At 41.8% G+C, this 17,549-nt stretch overlaps 2 protein-coding genes across 2 annotated transcripts in view; both read right to left on the bottom strand.

Annotated features, from left to right (window-relative positions):
* The window catches only part of LOC121718525 (endonuclease domain-containing 1 protein-like), a 12,207-nt gene extending 1,906 nt beyond the window's left edge, over positions 1–10,301 (bottom strand). The window contains exon 1 of the mRNA XM_042103534.1: positions 10,168–10,301. The gene's annotated coding sequence lies outside the window, so the exon portion shown is untranslated. The remainder of the gene's footprint in view (positions 1–10,167) is intronic.
* Positions 8,908–17,549, bottom strand: part of LOC121718522 — an 823,508-nt gene continuing 814,866 nt past the window's right edge. Inside the window, exon 4 of the mRNA XM_042103531.1 lies at positions 8,908–8,999. The gene's annotated coding sequence lies outside the window, so the exon portion shown is untranslated. The remainder of the gene's footprint in view (positions 9,000–17,549) is intronic.

Genomic DNA, 17,549 nt, shown 5'->3' with positions numbered 1-17,549 from the left:
GCAGCTCAGAGTGACAGCTTAAATACTCACCAGACACAGACACACACACACACCATAGTGAGCCATGGTGTAATTGAATGTGATGAAACAAATGCTTGAGAAATATCAGATACCAGATACTAGTCGCTGGTGGCTGAAACAGTGGATATAGTTTCAGAGTATAATTTTCATTAGGTGAACCAGCACATTATGCAATGCATCCACAGTTTTCACAATGCTCTGAGAATATTCTATAAGAAGGCAAGTCACTGTAAGATTTGGATAAACTGATCATATCATTAGGCTTTTCTATGGAGACATGTACTTCTTACATTGAGATGCATTAAGACATTAAATCCCTTGCAGAAAAAAAGGATAATTTTGGCTTACTTTGTTCTGATTTGGAGAGAACATTGCTCAGCAACATGCACACATCCACCAATAGGCTTATTTTGTAAGGCAAGTCACTGTCATATTTGGATAAACTGATCTAACTATCAATAGGCTTTTCTATGTGCTTCTTACATTGAGATGCATTAAGAAATTAAAACCTGCACAAATCCACAGCCTTGGCGCCCTGGCTACACCCACCAATAGGCCTTGTTATAGTGTCTTTATGAAGATTTGAATCCACAGCCACCAATAGGCCTTGTTATAGTGTCTTTATGAAGATTTGAATCCACAGCCACCAATAGGCCTTGTTATAGTGTCTTTATGAAGATTTGAATCCACAGCCACCAATAGGCCTTGTTATAGTGTCTTTATGAAGATTTGAATCCACAGCCACCAATAGGCCTTGTTATAGTGTCTTTATGAAGATGTAAGTACACAGCCACCAATAGGCCTTGTTATAGTGTCTTTATGAAGATTTGAATCCACAGCCACCAATAGGCCTTGTTATAGTGTCTTTATGAAGATTTAAATCCACAGCCACCAATAGGCCTTGTTATAGTGTCTTTATGAAGATTTAAATCCACAGCCACCAATAGGCCTTGCTATAGTGTCTTTGTGAAGATTCCACACCCACCAGTAGGCCTTGTTATAGTGTCTTTATGAAGATGTAAGTACACATCCACCAATAGGCCTTGTTGTAGTGTCTTTATGAAGATTCAAATCCACACCCACCAATAGGCATTTTTCTGGGGTGCGGCGTTGGTCAGGGTGAAGGTGGACTCCTCCCGGTCCTGGACACAGCTGTTGCAGCGGGGGTACAGGTGGCCTCTGTCATATCCGGAATTCTCATAGTCCTTCTTCACAGCCTGATAGGCCCCCACCGAGCCTCCTGCATTTGATTCAGTGGTCATCTCGTCTGGACCAATGGGGGTTGGTACATCAAGCTGCAGTTCAGATTGGAGACACACGAGGGCAGGAGAGAGTCAGACAAGGCAGACATGTCAGCTGTGTTTTGAGTTCCAGGGTCTTTATGAAGATTCCACACCCACCAATAGGCCTTGTTGTAGTGTCTTTATGAAGATTCCATAGCCTTGGAGCCATTGGCTACATATACATCTATTTTATACACATTCATTAAACCAACAGATGCATGTTTGTACCACAGATGCATGCTTGTATTGTAGATATTTCCAGATATGTACAGCACTACAATAACTAATCATTTATGTGGTGTGAATGCAAAGACTATCATAGCAGAATATTGTACAGTGACCCATAGAATGTCCTGACTGATCAAACATAGAGGTTCGTCAGACCTCCTGTCGTCATCGCTAGCATGCGGCGTCTCAGAGCTAGGGCAATCACTGCTCAACACATCACTAGTAGTCTCCTACCCTCGCTAGAAGACATTGCTAGCATGCAGCTTCTCAGAGCTAGGCCAATCACTGCTCAACACATCACTAGTAGTCCCCTACCCTCGCTAGAAGACATCGCTAGCATGCGGTGTCTCAGGAGAGCTAGGCCAATCACTGCCAACCCCTCACACCCAGGACAGCACCTGTTCAACCTACTGCCCTCTGGCAGGAGATACAGGTGCCTCAAGAGCAGGACTAATAGACTCATAAAAAGGAGATACAGGTACCTCAAGAAGATACAGGTACCTCAAGAGCAGGACTAATAGACTCATAAACAGGAGATAAAGGTACCTCAAGAGCAGGACTAATAGACTCATAAACAGGAGATAAAGGTACCTCAAGAGCAGGACTAATAGACTCATAAACAGTTTCTTTCCCTGGGCCATCAGGTCCCTGAACTCATAAAGTGTGTTCTATGATGATGATGATGATGATGATGTAAATGATGATGATGATGATATAAATGATGATGATGATGATGATGTAAATGATGATGTAAATGATGATGATGATGAGGTAAATGATGATGATGGTCCCCAAACTTTTTCTTCTGAGGGCCAGCTCACTATGCCTGGCTCTAAGAGAGGGCCAGAGACTCGGAGTATATTAGTAACCATAAATAGCTTAGTGCTGTATTAGTTGAATATTCCATTACATTTAATCATAGGCTACTGCAATGTAATACCATTGTTAGCTGTGTTTATATTGCAATCATGCCATATCAGTGTAAAATGTAGCTCAAATGAAATAATACTAATAAAAAAAATAGCATTCCCAAAAGTATTAGCAGCGAGTCCCAAAAGTGTATTTTATTCAAAATGTGTGAACTCTGAGTCTTTGCACCAGTTTTGTGATTCCCCGTAGAGGGCAACATGTTCAATCAGTTTGTCTATACTCTATGGTATACACAGCAACACAGGCAAGTAATGAATGTGTGTGCGAATGAGTATGTTTGTGTGTGTGTGTGTGTGTGAGAGAGCAGCCCACTGCGATCGAGAAAGGATTAGATGTTCGTTTGAGATTTGTGTGCGCAGGCGTTCCGCTCTAGACTCGCAGACAGATAGTTTTAAAAAAACCTTACGGTAATATTCTGGCCATTTCCAGAATGGGAATCTTAATATGCGTTAATAGTCTATTACATTCAGGGCCGGTTGAACAGTCCAAATCAGCCTATAACTCTTCATTATATCTTAGCTATGAAATCTGTCTGGGTGGTTAGGATACGGCTGCTTCTCATCCACCCTCGTCACCTTCCTGTTCCCCTCAGCCAGAAGAAGAACTCTGTGTGCTGGGTCCAGTGTGAACTCACACACTCACTCTCTCTCACACACAGCTAGTCTTGCTTCATAATTCCACTGAATTACTTGAGAGATGAGTCGATATTTCCTTTTCTTGCAAGTCCTTGTGAAGATGTTGCAATGACAAACACACACACACAAATAAATGCACTCTAAAATGGTGACTGAAATGAACAAATTGAGACTTTTTTATTCATCGTCTGATGAAATGGACCAAAGCCATCCCTGATCAAGGACTGCAAGCAGAGTGATTTCCATGTGAGTTCGTTCTGAGCATAACAAATAAATTCCTGTTCCGGTGTTCCAAGGCCTCGCCACTAAATGGTAACCGGGTAGAATGCTGTAGCAGAATTTATTTATTTAGTTATTTATTAGTTTATTTGTCAGGGACAATGCAGCGCACATTATTACAATGCCATAACAATGTCTGTAGATGTGTTACATAAAAGGTTTCTAGCCAGTTGGCTAATTTGCAACCCCAGTCCCTGGTCAGACCTTTCTAAAAGCATATTGTAATCTAAAACTATTCTAAAAAGTGTAATATGTGCATACACCTCTCTATACACATAGAGACCAACAAAACATGAGGGGTAATGTTAGTGTTCATACCCTAATCATGCACATCAGGACAACCACAACATACATAGGAACATCACAAACAGCAAGTCACGTAACACAACCCCCAGACACCCAACTGCCCGCAGACTCTCACTTATACGGCCAGCCAGTCACAACATACACAAATACAATAACACAGACAGCAAATCACATACAGTACAATACAACCCCCAGATTCCTCGCCGCCCACAAACTGTCATGCGAACAGCCAGTCACAACCAACATACAATAACACAGACACAAAACATCACATCAGGTACTACACAACCCCCAGATACCCAACCGCCCGCAAACTCTCACCTATGCGAACAGCCAGGCATCTACACAGACAGTACAGTAAAACATAGACAATAGAGTAGTTTATGTGTGTGCATTTGTGCAAGCGTGCGTGTCTTAGTGGTCACATCCCTGATTTCAGCCAATGTTTTACATTGAAAATAGTCCCCGTAGGCTCATTTCCAGCAACAAGTTTGAGCTGCAGCAGACAAATGGTTAGTGACTGGATTATTACGCCTGAATGAGAGTATAGTTCCATGTCGCAAATTGGCCTTATTTCATCGCTTGAGTCGTTACATGCGAATGTGTTGAACTAGCCGTCATAACTAGTTGTCATAGTCTGTCTATATATGTGACCTGACAGATATCTGACAGACGTCAGGAACGTCAGGACGTATAGAAAGATGTACAGTGGTGCACAGCTCTGACCAAGGGGTGTTTTACTAAATACTGGTCATTTTTCATTTGCACAACGCAGTTCTTTCAGTTCCTTAAGTCAAAATATGCTTTAGAACACCGTCTTGGTTGTCTTAAGTCAAATATCCTTTAGAACACCGTCTCATATGGTCTGTTACATCATTTATGTAAATATCAAGCTTAATATTAAGCACATAAGTGCCTTTTTTCATAAATATACTGAATGGAATTCAGTAAGAATCATATGGCGTTTTTCCAAGTTCTAGCGCTGGCAGGCAGGCAGGCACGTAAGTAAAGCCAGGCCTATCATTTGTTTACCCATGGCAACACGGTTGCTACCTGCTGTAGTACTCTCATTCACGTTTTAGACTCAATCACAATATACGGTCGAGGGAGATGAAGCTCTGTTTGTTTGTATCTTTTATTACATGACCATATTTTTGTATGTTAAAAAAGAACCAGTTCTCTTGTTTTGGGAAGTTCTCGTCGTTCACCTTCGGGATTCGTTCTTTCTGACCGAATCAGTCGCAAACTGCCCATGCCTAGTAAACAGGTTTACATGCGCTTTATTTGAGGTGGTCATCGCTTTATTTGTGCTTGTGCATCAATCTGTGGATGGAAACTAACACAACGTGTTGATGACCACATCAGCCTGTAGTGTGCATGGTCAGATTGGAGACACCAGGGGGCGGAAGAGAGTCAGAAAATGCACGCAGGCATGCATGCACACACAACACACACACACACACACAAACATACATGGGCAATCACATACATTCACACTGTGTGGTTAAGCTGTGTAAAAGTGTGTCCGCACGCACATACGCAAGCATCTTTATATAAGGTCTTGCATTTGATGGTATATGTCAGAGTGAACACCAAGCCACGAGGTTGAGAGAATTGTCTCATTCAGAATAATCAATCATCTGAACACAGTTTCACTACAGGGCAATAGGGGGCGCTGTGGAGCTCCTGTCAGCAGGGTTAGCTGCAGTTCATCATCTGACCACGGGGGCGCTGTGGAGCTCCTGTCAGCAGGGTTATCTGCAGTTCATCATCTGACCACAGTTTCACACAGGGCAGAAGGGGGGCGCTATGACATGAGTGAGTAGTTGGGGTCAATGTAATTTCAATGTGATGTAAAGTGACATAACTTGAATAACTTGAACACACACACACACACACACTCACACAGTCACACACACACACACACAGTCACACACAGTCTGACTTCTTTTCTGTGATATTCCTGCCACATGACCCATGAAAACTCTTATTCTGAAAATACAACTCTTATGAGACATTATTTCATCATGCTGATATTAACTTTATTTCCCCTCCTGGTTAAAGGCCATTGTTTTGGTAGCCCCATTAGCTGCCCCATATTTGTCTAGCTGTCCCGTCCCAGCTTCATTCATCTCCTTCCTGTGCCCCCCTGAGATAAAAATGATTATTGTCTCTGCAACAGAAAGCTGATCAGTAGTGACTAGGGACATTCACTCTGTGAGGGACATTGGAGGGATGTGAAAGGACAGTGTTTCCTGGGATGACCCCAGTCACTACATAGACATGGTTTTGGTTACACATTCCACTGATACTGTATGTTGCACTAGCTTCTCCACCTGGTGGTACCAGTCAGTGTTGTCCTCTCCGTCCTGTGAGGCAGTGTTGGTCAGGGTGAAGGTGGACTGGGCCTGGTCCTGCTGTCTGTGGGGCAGCGTTGGTCAGGGTGAAGGTGGACTGGGCCTGGTTCTGGTCACAGTTGTGGCAGTGGGGGTACAGGTGGCCAATCTGGTAGCCGGAGTGTTCGTAGTCTTTGGGTAAAGCCTGATTCACTCCTCTCAGCTTTCTATCCACTTGATTTGAGGTGGTCATGTAATTTTTGTGATTGCACCTGGTTCGTCAATCTGTGGATGGAAACCAAGACAACGTGTTGATGACATCATCAGCCTGTAGTGTGCATGGTACCAAGACAACGTGTTGATGACATCATCAGCCTGTAGTGTGCATGGTACCAACACAATGTGTTGATGACATCATCAGCCTGTAGTGTGCATGGTACCAACACAATGTGTTGATGACATCATCAGCCTGTAGTGTGCATGGTACCAACACAATGTGTTGATGACATCATCAGCCTGTAGTGTGCATGGTACCAACACAATGTGTTGATGACATCATCAGCTGGTCAAAAGTTCGGGGTCACTTAGACATTTCCATTCCACTCCATTATAGACAGAATAGCAGCTGAGATCATCAGCTGTGTTTTAATCAGGGCATCAGTTTTTATTACATAGGGACCGTTCGGTATTTATTGAAGGGGCCACCGGAGGAAAATAGGGGAGGGTCATGTCTTTTTATTCTTTGTTGAGGGGAGGGTCATGTCTTTTTATTCTTTGTTGAGGGGAGGGTCACCCAACTTTTGTATTCATGAAAACAGCAACATGTGGGCCGTTTCCCACTGGGCCTCGCGTCTGATGGCCCTCGCACCTGGCCAAAGATGACATTAAGCGTTTATTCTTTATTACCATTGGGCCTTGTGTCTAATGGCCCTCGCACCTGGCCAAAGATGACATTAAGCGTTTATTCTTTATTACCATTGGGCCTTGTGTCTAATGGCCCTCGCACCTGGCCAAAGATGACATTAAGCGTTTATTCTTTATTACCGCCTATTGTAGCCTAAGCAAAAAGCTTAACGTGGCTTAATGTCCTAAAACAACGATCAGTGATCACCAAAATTTCTCTCATATTGTTCCTCATAATCACTAAGAACCTTCAAAAAATGTAGCATGAAGTCATATTAGGCCTATGAATGGTTAACCTGACGTGACAGCATGTTTTTCTTCAGTCTCCTTCACTGACGCCTATGGAACAAGCTTAACGTCCCAAAACAACGATCGATGATCATCAAATGTCTCATATTGCTCCTCATAACCATCATAAGTTTTTTTTTTCTTTTTGATCACGTCCGAATCCCAGGACATAACGCACTGGGCCTTATATATAATAGGCTCAAGATATAATTCCAGTGACTGTCATCGGGTGAACGAATCTTTTCAGGCTATTACAAACTATTCGCGCACCTCCATGTCACAGGAGAGAATAGTGGGCTCACCCTTCTATGAATTGAAAAAAACGTTTTGGCTACCTGCAAGCTGGCCTATGATTTCATTGCTGGGTTTGCGGCAAAATAAGCAAGATTTTTATTTTTTCTGAGTCAGGATATGGCGAGTCATTTGTAATTTATTTGTCCAATGTTAGCCTACAGACCAGTCCATAGTGCACATTTTATCAATAGTTTGAATGTCGTGTGTGTTTCTCATTGACAAATAGCATTCAGCACAATGATTCATGCCCAATTAATTCCCCTGTTAAAGTGTTCGCATTTGTTACACTAGTTTAATTTCGTGATGTAGCCTATGATAAACACTATATGGCCAAATATGTGACTCAGCTAAAGTTATAGGCTATACAATTTCCCCTCTTAAAGACAAGCTGGTGTAGCTTATTAGACTACTATTAAAATGCACCGACGGTTTTGTGTCCAAAATACTGCATTTTCCTGAACAGTAAATAATTCCTCTAAAACTACAGTTCTGATACTGCAATTTTGACACTTGAAGTAGTGCAGTTATTTTTTTCTATATGACCCATTTCCAAACTGAACCCTTTGAAATACATAGTGTGTATGTATGTGAATTATTAACTCAAAGAGACTGACTGCCCATAATAGAGACATTAACTAAATTCTGACACACTGGTGAAAAGCAATCTACATGACAGGAGGTAGAGTGGGTAACTCAATACTGACACCCAGTGGTGAAAAGCAGTGTCATGTAAATGACAGGTGAGGTAGGGAATCAACACTAGCCTGTCAGTGCTCCTCCAGCTGACTCTCAGGTGGAGGAGGAAGATTGTGAAGAGGAGGGGAGATTATGAAGAGGAGGTGTGTGGTGTGCAACGTGTGCAACGTGAGGAGGGAGATGAGGTAGTTGATGAAGAGGAGGAGGAGGGAGAGGAGGAAGATTATGAAGAGGTAAATGAAATACTCAACACACACACATATCCTGTGCACTACATAGTAAATGAAAAATATCAGTTAGAATTTGAACAGCTCTATAAAATGGGTGTTTCACTATATATAGAATGAGTGAACATTTTAACATAGACACATACTTGTGTGTGTGTGTTTCTGTGTGTCCATGTCTGTGTGAGTGTGTGTGTGTGTGAGAGAGAAACAGACAGAACATATAAACACACACACACACACACACGCACGCACGCACACACACACACACACACTCACACACACAGTATGACTTCTTTTCTTTGATACTTTTGCCACATGATCCATGTAAACTCTTATTCTGAAAATAAAACTGACACATTATCTCATCATGCTGATATGAACTTTATTTCTCTCCTGGTTAACAGGTCACAGGTGCTGCAGCAGAGCAGTGTGTTCAGTTGTGTGTTGTGTGTGTGTGTGTGTGTGTGTGTGTGTGTGTGTGTGTGTGTGTGTGTGTGTGTGTTTATGAGCACATACAGACAGAGCGATTTTACACATTACATCCACACTGGAATATGATTCGGGGAATTATACCTCATTGCTCAAATCGACAAACAACAAACACTACCCATCCACAAACACACACATACATACACACACACACACACACACACCACACACACACACAGGCTTTAAGAACAGCCTGGGATTGCCCCAAACACCTGGAAGGGGCCTTGGTTGTAAAGAGCTGCAATATCAATATTCATCTGAGCAAAAACTGGATGCCCAGCAATCCCATAGGTCACTACCGGTCCTAACCCATTCCCGTTCATCTGCTTGATATAGCCCTCTGAGATTAAATGTTCGTTCCCGTCTCTACAACAGAAAGCTGACCAGTAGTGGGTGGGGATGTTTACGTTCTGACCAATCCATTGTTGTCCGGGAATGACCCCAGTCACTACGTAGCCTTCTCCTCCTTGACACCTGTTTGGAATATTATTTCGTACTACATACTCCACCTGGTGGTACCACTGTTTGTTATCATATTGTGTCTTGGGTGCGGCGTTGGTCAGGGTGAAGGAGGAGTCAGACTGGTGCAGATCACTGCTGTGGCAGTGGGGGAACAGGTGGCCCTTCTGGTAATCAGTGTGGGCATAGTCAAAATTTAAAGCCTGATTGACTCCCCGTAGGTTCTGATTCACTTCGACTTCAGCGGTCATCGCTGTACCGCCATTGTTGTCATCAAGCTGCAGTTCAGATTAGAGACACAAGGGGTCAGGAGAGAGTCAGAACAGTCAGACTGCTTCACTCTTACAGTAATAAACTTTTGCTCATCTTGCTCCCCCCCAGTGAATGATAAGGGAGAAATATTATATTTAAATTCTAAATAACTGATGAAAAAGAAAGTAGACCCACCTGAGGCTCAATCTTCCAGTTGTCTCTCCTGCCTAAGCCTGGTGGGTGTCCAGTGTAGTGGTAGGCCGAGTACACGGGGATCTTTAAACCAGGGTTGTAGAGGGTGGCGTACCGGTAACCGTTATTTGGATTCACGCCATTTGGGTCAATAAACCTCTGGCAGATCTGTCGGTTCCCTGGTAGTATAGTGGGAATGATGGGTTGGTTATTGAGGTTAATGAAGGAGTGGCGGCAGTTACCAAAAGGAATGTAGTTAGGGTTGTGAGGGTCAATGACCTCCCCATCCACCAATGAGAGGAGACCCAGCAGCAGCAGCAGACCAATCAGCTTCATGATGAAGAAGATGATGATGATGATGACGATCAGTGTTCTCTGTCAGCTCAGAGGAGAGTGAGGAGAACAGCTCAGAGTGACAGCTTAAATACTCACCAGACACACACACACACACACACACACCCGCTCACACACACACACACTCAATCTTGCCATGTCTTCAGGTCATTTTCATAGACAGACATGCAGGAAGGCCTAATAAGGAGAAAGAGCTTCAGTTACTCACACATCAGTTAAGTTGTGGGTGTGTTAGTGCGAGTGTCTCTGTGTGTGTGTGTGTGTGTGTGTGTGTGTGTGTGAATGTGTGTGTGTGCAATTGGAGTTTGTCTGCACTTTGGTTGTGTTTGCTGAAGTCTTTCTGTAGTGTCTTGTGTTAGCCTGATATTAATAAATACCTTTTAAAGGTATTCTATGTTATGAGTTTGGGTCAGTGGAGGAGTGTTGTTCACCCCAAAGGTGTACACACACAGCACAACACACACAAACAACCACCCAAAGGTGGGGTGCAACACACACACAACCACAAGAGTGGGGTGCAACCGTGGGTGTGTGTGTGTGTGTGTGTGTGTGTGGGCAGAGGGAGGGTGTGTGTGTGTGTGTGTGTGCGTATAGGTGTGTGTGTGTGTGTGTGTGTGTGTGTGGGCAGTGGGAGGGTGTGTGTATGAGAGTGCACAGGTGGTTCAGGGCCTGTGCTGAGCGGCCATGTTTTACGTGTAGCCCCCAATATGACTTTAGAAGTCGACTGACAAAGCCTATTGTTTCATGACGCAGCTAAACACTGATGAAACACTCTATAGAATAGAATATAGTGTGCTGTGAGTTTAACTGACTAACTCCTCCTGTCCATGTTCATGTGATAATGGCCACACACAAAGAGGGAAAGGAGCATTTGTTTCACACACACACACACACACACACACACACACACACACACACACACACACACACACACACACACACACACACACACACACACACACACACACACACACACACACACACACACAAGAGGGAAAGGAGGAAGACATTTGTTTTCATTGAATGACATACTCACCACACAGGTGTGTATATGTGTGTGTGTGTGTGTGTGTGTGTGTGTGTGTGTGTGTGTGTAAACTCTCATGCACACACACAGATAAATGTGTGAGCAGACAGGTCTCAAGTGACACACACAAACACACTCCAGTTAACACATCATCTGTGCAGTAACAGCATAATGGCTCATGTTGAGCTGAACAGCAGAAACAGAAAGACTGTACACACACATACACACACACACACACACACAATTCACACCTTACAATACACTTTGAAAAAACACTATCACTTCAGAGGGAACATTATGTAGATTTGTGCATGAATTAAGTTATTAGGGTAAATTCACCTCACCAAAACTCACTTCTTTCATCAGGGTATCAGACAATACACACTACCTGTCACCTGTGTGTGAGTGTGTGTGTGAGAGAGAGAGTGAGAGAGAGATGATTTTCATACTCTAACAACAGACCTGCAGAAAATCCTTATTTGGGAGACAGGAGAAGAGAGGAAAGGACAGTTGGAACTTCAGTTACTCATGTGGTAGAACATTTTAGACTAAATTACATTTTTAATTATTATATATATTGTTTACATACAGTATATTAAGTTTTGGGAAGAACTGATATTCTTCTTCAGTATTTGAGTCTCTGACTATTACAAGATAACTTGATGAATTAAAGCTATCATGTGGTGTGTTGTTAAATTAGCACATTTTGCCCAGTTATTAATGCATGATGTTCACACACACACACACACAGGTAGGTAGACGCTACTTCTGTTGTGTGTGTGTGTGTGTGTGTGTGTGTGTGTGTGTGTGTGTGTGAACAGATCATGCATAAGCTCACCTCATCAAGTCTTTTGTGTAGGCTAACCCACCGCTGGTTGAAGAAAAATAACATAAAGAGAGGCCACTATGCTTTGCCTGTCATTCTCACTTGTTACTTTCTCTCTCACTCTCACTCATGAAATAGATTTTTAATTCTAATAAATCTAAAGCTGCAGTGAGTAAAAAAACGTACCCGCGTACTTTGATGTTAAAAAGCATGGTAGCTACGCAAAATGCGTACAGATTGGCAGGCCTCAGTGAAACTATGCAGGTACACACACTCTCAAACACACACACACACACACACACACACACTCGCACATACACAAGTTAAGGTGAGAGCAGACAGGCATCGGGTGAACCAGCCAACACTTTCTCCTTCATACACAGACTCACACACACACACACACACACACACACACACACACACAGAGTTACAGGTAAGAGCAGACAGGCCCCAGGCGATCCACACGGGTAGTTCACCTTTAGGTTAACACCATCATCATACTTTAAATGTTTTAAGGAGACGTCACTGTGTGTGTGTGCGTGTGTGCGTGAGTGTGTGTGTGTATATACTGTAAGTGTGTGTACATGCGTGATTTTCATACACTAATGACAGACCTGCAGGAAGTCCTTATTTGGAGACAAAAGAGGAGAGTAGTGGACAGTTGGAACTTCAGTTAGTCGCCTCACTCATATCAGTGCAGAAAGCGTAACAGGTGTGTGTGTGTGTGTGTGTGTGTGTGTGTGTGTTTGTCTTTATACCATTGTGGGAACCATCGCCTGACAGCACACTCACAGTGTGGGGACCAAAATTTTGGTGGGGACCAAAAGTCCGGACCCCACCAGGATTAATGTAGATTCAATGACAAGGATGTCAGAGGGATGCCCAGTAAAATTTTCAGGCCAAAATTTTTTTTACCCCAAAATGTAAGTAAAACCGATTTGGTGTGCCTAAGTGTGCTTGGAGAAATTAACTCAGTATCGGCCATTAGTGGCAGGAAACGGTACTGCAAGTGTGCTTGACGAAGATAGAGTGTGTAAGTGTGACAGTTCCGGTCTGCATAATTGGGAGTGTCACCTTACGTCACTAAATACACTTTCTCTCTTAATAAGCAATAAGAACAGATAAACATAATTCTTTTTACAGTATTATTGTCTATAATCATGTATGATATCAAAGAATCATTCTTTAGGACATGATAAGAATGATTGAATTAGTCAGGTGAACCGAGCTAACTAGCTAGCTAACGCTAGCTTAAAATGCTATACAAGTGGATGGGAGTAGCTATGGCAATACAGCTATGTGCTAACAACTAGTAGTCTCTCTTAATAAGCAATAAGAACAGATAAACATAATTGTTTTTACAGTATTATTGTCTATAATCATGTATGATATCAAAGAATCATTCTTTAGGACATGATATGAATAATTTAATTAGTCAGGTGAACCGAGCTAACTAGCTAGCTAACGCTAGCTTAAAATGCTATACAAGTGGATGGGAGTAGCTATGGTAATACAGCTATGTGCTAACAACTAGTAGTCTCTCTTAATAAGCAATAAGAACAGATAAACATAACTGTTTTTAAAGTATTATTGTCTATAATCATGTATGATATCAAAGAATCATTCTTTAGGACATGATATGAATAATTTAATTAGTCAGGTGAACCGAGCTAACTAGCTAGCTAACGCTAGCTTAAAATGCTATACAAGTAGATGGGAGTAGCTATGGCAATACAGCTATGTGCTAACAACTAGTAGTTGAAGGACATTGCTTAAACTTAATATACTGTTGCAAATTCACTTGAGTATAAACTATCCACTTTAACTAATGTCAGTAATGTTATTCAGCTAGTTGTCATTTCAAAGAAATTACACTTCTCTGTTTAAAATGTTACCTTAGCTAAACGCTAGCTAGCATGCTAATAACCGGACAGTAACTGGCAGCAGCATGGTCTGACATTAAGTTATTTTATTACAAATCTGAACACTAGAAAATTACACTTTTAGGCTTGAAATGATCCCAAACACTTACAGATTATGACAAAACCCTCAATTACACCCTCATTACAAATCCAACCCATTGGGATGTTATACATCCCAAAACCAAAAAAGGACTAAAATATAGCCTGTCTGTATTGGAGTTAAGGCATATAAATTGCTAAGTGCTGCTATATTTATATTTAATAATGATACATTTCATATGTCCCAGTATTAAACAATTAATATGAAACACAGATCCAATTGAATCAGGTTAACATTGGAATGGAACACCTTTATTAAAATTTATATTCACTTGAATTTTGTTTTGGTCAAGTCATTACTGAATAATGGAAAATAATATTGTTATCTTTTGTCTGTCCAGACCAGCAGTGGACAGTAGAGCCTACACTGCTTAGCCTACTTCACCCCTAAGTAGCTGAACAGTTAGTTGTAGAAACTACTTTCCCTAGCTAAGAAAGTACTGTAGCGTGTCTTAAGTTCCTAAAAGTAGTGGTCTAAGTTTCTAATGTGTGTATGGTTATGATAGGCTCTGTTACCTGGGCCAGGGTTGGGGTACCGCCCCCTTCCGGGGGTAATGTGTGTAGTATTGGGGGGAAAAACAGTAAGGAAAATTACGATGAGGTGTGTGAGTTGGGCTCCTATACGTGAGTGTAAAACTTGTTCTTGTGGCGTGACTGTGGCCGACAACAGTCAACATTAAACCCGGTTATGATAAACGGTCTCTTCATTGGCACAGAACGTTACAGTACTTAGCCCTCTGACCAATGTTGCATGTGTAATTCAACTTGATTTGCATTTTGATGAAAATTCTTAAATGTATATCATTTTTCCTTTTCACTAGTCTTTTGAATTATGGAGAATGTCTTACAAGCATTGGATCCAAAGCTTTGTATCATTTGTGGGACACAAGAAAGAGAAAAAAGATCCCTATGTCCAAAACCCCACAGTAGAAGGCCTGCAACGCATACTTACCCTTGCTCAGCAGAGAGAGATGGTGATGTCCATAAAACTCTGGCTCCATATACAGATGATATTTCCTCCAAAATCAAAGTTGCATATCATGTATCATGTAGAGGGAACGATCTACTGCCCTCTGGGAAGAGGTACAGAAGCCTGCGCTCCCGCACTACCAGACTCACCAACAGCTTCATACACCAAGCTGTAAGGATGCTGAACTCTCTCCCTCCTCTCCCCCCTCCACCCTCAGCTACATAACATCCTGGACATTGGACCCACAATGGCCGCGTGCACTACTCCACTTGCACACTTGCACACTTGTACACTTTACAACTTGTTGTTGTTGTCCTGAAAACACAACACTTCTGCTGCTCTTACATAACTTGCACCACTATGTCACTTTCTTTCTTACTTAGGTCAAACAGAACTACCCAAGCCTTTTATTGGCCTGACTTTGCACTAGTATTTTATTGACTGTCTATGCACAATTTCAACCAAATTTTGCTGCTCTTATTTTTTTCATTATTATATGTGCCCTCTTATTTACTTACTTTTTTGTTTACTTGAATGTTATGTTTGTCTGTGGACTTAAATTGGTAAAATATGTCTTGTCTTCACCGTGGGATAGTGAGAAACGTAATTTCGATCTCTTTGTATGTCTGGAACATGTGAAGAAATTGACAATAAAGCTGACTTTGACTTTGACTTTGGGAACTACTGCTGTAAGACAAAAATCAGTGAGCAGCAGTAAGTTGCAAATGTTGAGAGTGAAGAAGGCTGAGTAGGGTTGAAACAACATCTTTTCAAATACTGAGAGATTGTTTCATTTGTGGGAAGGCCAGCTCTAGATCAGAACCTCTGACAGCCATTTCGACTGGTACAGGGGCAATGTAAATTATAGGCCAAGTACAATATACTTGGCCTATACACACAGAGCACACAGTGAACACAATGAGGTGAAGCACACACTAACCCGGAGCAGTGAGCTGCCTAATTACAGCGTCGTTCGGGGAGCAGTGAGGGGTTAGGTGCCTTGCTCAAGGGCACCATGCATGTGGTCATGGGAGAGCAGTGCTCAACCACTTCCCCCACCTTTTTTCCCTTCTGGGTCGGGGATCGAACCGGTAACTCTTCGTTTACAAGCCCGAACCCCTAATGAGTAGGCCACGGCTGTCCCCAGTACCAGAGACAAGGTCCTTCGGGCAGCTTCTGAAAGGCTTGATGAAGATGTACATTCAAATTCTTTCATGCCCAGATCTCTTTGCATATGATGTCAAATACCTTAAAATGTGCCTTGCACACTACATCTCTAAACGAAATATAACAGCAGCCATAGAAAAGAATAAAAAAGCAGACCAATGTCTATAACAAAGCCTTTATTAAGCTCACTGAAGACATTGATAAAACAGTATTGTCCAAAGATATGAAAATGAGCTTACGATTGTTCCAGTTGAAATGGCTGTCAGAGGTTCTGATCTAGAGCTGGCTTTCCCACAAATGAAACAATCTCTCCGTATTTGAAATGATGTTGTATCAGCCCTACTCAGCCTTCTTGGTGCAGATGTGCTCTCACTCTCAACATTTGTAACTTGCTGCTGCTCACTGATTTTTGTCTTACTGCAGTAGTTCGCTATACATGATGCATGATATGAAACTTTGATTTTGGAGGAAATATCATCTGTATATGGGGCCAGAGTTTTATGGACATCGCCATCTCTCTCTCTGCTGAGCAAGGGTAAGTAAGCGTTGGAGGCCTTCTACTGTGGGGTTTTGGACATAGAGATCTTTTTTCTTGCCCTTTTCAAAATGTTTTCCACAAGCTTTGGATCCAATGTCTGTAAGACATTCTCTATAATTCAAGTGACTAGTGAAAAGGAAACATTTCAGAATTTTCAAGTTGAATTACACATGCAACATTAGTCAGAGGGCTAAGTACTTTCTTAGCTATGGATATGGATATGATTCATTTCAAGGGAAAGTAGTTTCTACAACTGTTTAGCTACTTAGGGGTGAAGTAAGCAATGTAGGCTCTACTGTCCACTGCTGGTCTGGACAGACAAAAGCTAACAATATTATTTTCCATTATTCAGTAATGACTTGACCAAAACAAAATTCAAGTGAATGTAAATATTTTAATAAAGGTGTTACATTCCAATGTTAACCTGATTCAATTGGATCTGTGTTTCATATGATATGTATCATTATTAAATGTAATATAGATCAGCACTTGCCTTGCAGTAACAATGGATTTTTGCCAGTGTTCGGTTTTCTTTCATTTTGGACACCTCATACATTGAGTGACAGAACAAAGGTGATTCGTCATACTATATTTACATATTTGGTATTGTTGGATTCAGTACAACCCCACCTTTCCCACATGCCTTTATATGTGTTGCTATGATAATCCCTGGTTACAGCTACAAAGTAAATGAAAACATTCTGCATATATTCATTTTTTGCATGTCCGCTTATTTTAAGTGTATGTTTACATGCCTCTATTCATTCCATACATCAAGATATTCACATCCAGTCTTTTCTAGTAGGCCAAGGTAAAGCAATTTCCTGA

The sequence above is a fragment of the Alosa sapidissima genome, chromosome 9 (genome assembly GCF_018492685.1).
Source record: "Alosa sapidissima isolate fAloSap1 chromosome 9, fAloSap1.pri, whole genome shotgun sequence".
Classification (NCBI taxonomy): domain Eukaryota; kingdom Metazoa; phylum Chordata; class Actinopteri; order Clupeiformes; family Clupeidae; genus Alosa; species Alosa sapidissima.
This window is presented reverse-complemented; position numbering and strand designations above follow the sequence as displayed.